The sequence below is a fragment of the Echinops telfairi genome, unplaced genomic scaffold, assembly GCF_000313985.2.
Source record: "Echinops telfairi isolate 266 unplaced genomic scaffold, ASM31398v2 ScPeMD7_7470;HRSCAF=8508, whole genome shotgun sequence".
Classification (NCBI taxonomy): domain Eukaryota; kingdom Metazoa; phylum Chordata; class Mammalia; order Afrosoricida; family Tenrecidae; genus Echinops; species Echinops telfairi.
Window position 1 is genome coordinate 312,447 of NW_022111374.1, and position 3,657 is coordinate 316,103.

The 3,657-nt window shown below is 47.2% G+C and overlaps 1 pseudogene; it reads left to right on the plus strand.

The window, feature by feature from the left end:
• Positions 1–329: 329 nt before the first annotated feature.
• On the plus strand, positions 330–507 carry LOC115873966 (annotated as a pseudogene).
• The last annotated feature ends 3,150 nt before the right edge of the window (positions 508–3,657 follow it).

The window sequence follows — 3,657 nt, forward strand, 5'->3', positions numbered from 1 at the left end:
GAGGTGAGCCCTTGCAAGTCTTGTCTGTTGTTTCTTTAATTTACCCTTCAATGACACTACCGCCCCCGAGGGCCCACTGGGTTGTGGAGGTTGACAACATCTCTTGGGACATTGGACCAAGTGTCAATCTTCATGACTGTTCACCAGAAAACTTCTCTAAGTTAAGGTTTGCAGAGTCTGACCACGTAATTCCAATTGAGATCCACGATATGAAACGAAAAATGAAATTATTTGCACAAAGGGTGCTGTGGGAAAAGGAAAACTTTGTCACATCGCCCTCTTCCAGCACTTTAGCAATGTGTTTAAAACGTCCATGAGAATTGAGCCTGATCGCTTCTCGGCCTTTTGGCTAAGATCAAGTGCAGTATCTGTTCCTATCAGTTTAATATCTGATACATCCTCTGTCTGAGGACAATATATTAAATGGATTTTTGGAGTAGGGAGATGGAATAGGAGCTCTACGCATCAACCTGGTATTGCAGCACTTCCAGGAATGGTGCCCCTCGGGGACAAGAAGATTTTTTAAAATTTTAATTAAAAAAAAGAGAGAGAATTGAGTGTGATGGTGACTTAAACAGGGGTCACTGGGAGAGCTCGCTCGGTAGAAAGATTATGGAGATGATACACATTAAGTGAGGAAAGCGGTCTCCAAGACCAGCGGCGTGCGAGGGTTCCGAAAGTCACAAGCGTAAGCTTGGGTATCTGTGAGGATGGCATCAACCCAACGAGACCTTTTCTACCCAACTGGTTCTAAGGTACTTACTTTCCTACACGCCGAGGAAATGCTCACTGTCCTGGTGCTTTACCACAGTGGTCCGGGATGAGTCCGACCCTCACTGTTCACCGGTCTTCCCTTAGCTTCTTGGAAACAAGTGGGTTGAGCTGCCATGGGCTCCTGAGGACATGTGCATCATAATGGAACTTTGCAGAGCAATGCCCGTTCCCTTGACATAGAGCCAGTACTTTGTGCCTCACGGTCTCTGAAGGTGGACAGGTATGGGTTTATTTAACATCAAATTGTCACAAACACACTAAAATTCTACAAGGTCCCAAACACACTTGCTCTCTTATTGTCCCCCAACAGACCTGTGAAGTCAAGACTTGCACAATTAAAGAGCTTCCAGGACTAGTAATCAGAAGAGAACTGAAAACTCATTTTGATACATAAAGCTTTAGGTACAAAATGTAGCCAGGACCCAAAACAGTCATATCGATAGGAACAAGGGAGTTCGGAGTAGAGACCCAAAGACAATTGGACATCCCCTCACAGAAGGGTCACACGGAAGGGATGAGTCAGCCAGGGTGCAGGTTAGCACCCACAAAACACACAACATTCCTCTAGTTCTTTCAGGTTCCGCCCCCCTCCCGCCCACTATCATGACCCCAGTCCTACCTTACAAATTGGTATAGACCGGAGCATGTACACTGGTACAGATAAGAGCTCTTGCCACACAGAATTCACCGCAGATAAACCCCTCAGTAACAATAATGGGAGTAGCGATACCATGAGGGTAGGAAGGTGTGGTGAGAAGGGGGAGGAGGGGGAACCAATCACAATGATCGACGTACAACACCCCTCCCCCCCTGGGGGATGAACAGAAGAAATGTGGGTGAAGGGAGACAGTGGATGGTGTAAGGTCGGAAAATCAGAATAATTTATAATTTATCAAGGGGTCACGAGGGTGGGACGAGGAGAAGGAGGGAAAAAAGAGGACCTGATACCAAGGGCTCAAGTAGAAAGACAATGTTTTTCAAATGACGATGGCAACCTATGTGCTTGATACAATGGCTGCATGGATTGTTCTAAGAGCTGTACGAGCCCCCAATAAAATGATTTTTTTTTAATGTAGCCAGGATACATGAGCCCCATAGACCAAGGATGCCACCTCCCACCCCCTACCCCCGCAAACAATTTATTCCTATCCCCAGTCCAAATGCAGGAGCAAAGTTGATGACTAAAATCGCTTTGTTCCCTAGGGGATGATAATGTAGCTCTGGTGGCGTTGTGGTTGTGGGTTCGGCTGCGAACTGCAACGCGAGAAGTTACAAACCACCAGACTATCCTTGGGAGAAAGATGAGGCTTTCTGTGTCAGGAAAGAGTTACAGTTTCTGAAACCCACGGGAGCCTGGCTGCCCTGTCCTACAGGGTCGCTATGAGTCCGTATCAACTCTATGGCAGTGAGTTTGGTCTAAGGGGATTACATTTATTTCAATGATGACACTCTTATCTATGGAAGCCAGGTTCCTCAAGGTCTCTGTCATTACGTCATCCCTGCAGAGTTTCTTCTGAGCAAGGTCCAGCGAAGCCCGCTCTTCCTGGCTACAGACCACATCCCCGATGACAACTGAGCCCTAAAGCATCCCACAGGATCTGGGTCAGAGAGGTCTCCTGTACTCCAACGATTACAAGGCTCAAAAGCGGGGCTGGAAACCCTGGGCAACTGAGAATTGCAGGCTCTGAACACCAAGAATCTTCTTTGTTCCAGGAAGACCTGCTCTAGGGTTTAGCCTGTCAGCCCGAGGAGATGCTTCAGGAAGAGTGAGGAGTGCACGTAGAGCAGAGGGCAGTCAGGAGCTGAAGAAGGGTGGTCCACACACTCATCTGGGCGGCTGCACCCCTAACTTGTGATTTCGGATGTACAGGTCTGGGTTAGTTCTCTCTGCAGCACGTTTGAGGCCTGGTTTAGAAGCACGAGGAGGAGAGAGGGGAGTGGCTTTCTCCCAGACGTGGAGCAGTGTTCTGCACGGAGGGCCGATGCACACAGATGAACAGGCTGCAGCGCCCTAGGCACACCCCTGCATTCATACTACACGTGCTTCACGGGGGGACCGCTTCTCTCTGACAACCAGAGACGGCAAATCCACTTATCCCAGAGCAGGAGAAACAGCCACGTCTGGTCAGGTTGGAACCCTTCATCCAGGGAACCAGGGTCCACTGCTGACATTGTGGGGTCACCATGTCCCTTATACATCAACACACTCACTGTTCTTTCTTTTTTGGGGGAGGGGGGCTTTTATTTATCTTATTATTTTTTAATCATTTTATTAGGGGCTCTTACAACTCTTGTTACAAACCATATACATCAATTGTATTCGTACATATATGTCATCATTCTTTTCTAGACATTTACTTTCCATGAAGCCCTTAAAATCAGCTTCCCTTTCCCCCCCCCCTTCTCTCCCGACCCCCAACCCTCATGCCCCTCTGATAAATTGTAGATTGTTAATTATTTTCAAATCTCACTCTGACCGCCGTCTCCCTTCCCCTCTGGTTTCTGTTGTTTTTCCCCCTGACTGGGGGTGTTGTGTGGTTACGTGCCATTCATTGTGAAGTGGATGAACATTCAGGAAGGACTTTTAAAAAACATTTCCTCAATGAATTGACCATTGTTCTTTCATGTTTAATTATGGGCAATGAGATCCCTTCCAACGGCAGTCTTTAAGAACATGCTATAAATGAATGGATAAATGAATGAAATGCTTATTTCAGGAACAATATCCCAAACCATAAAATCCCTTACTCACCCTTCAAGTCTGCAACTGAATCCGCCCCTCCCCAACCTGTCTTAGAAGAAGCCAACATTTCAGACTAAAAGAGCAGACTATCCAGGGACAAAGGACAGAGGGTTTCGAAAGCAGGAGGGGAGACAGGAGAC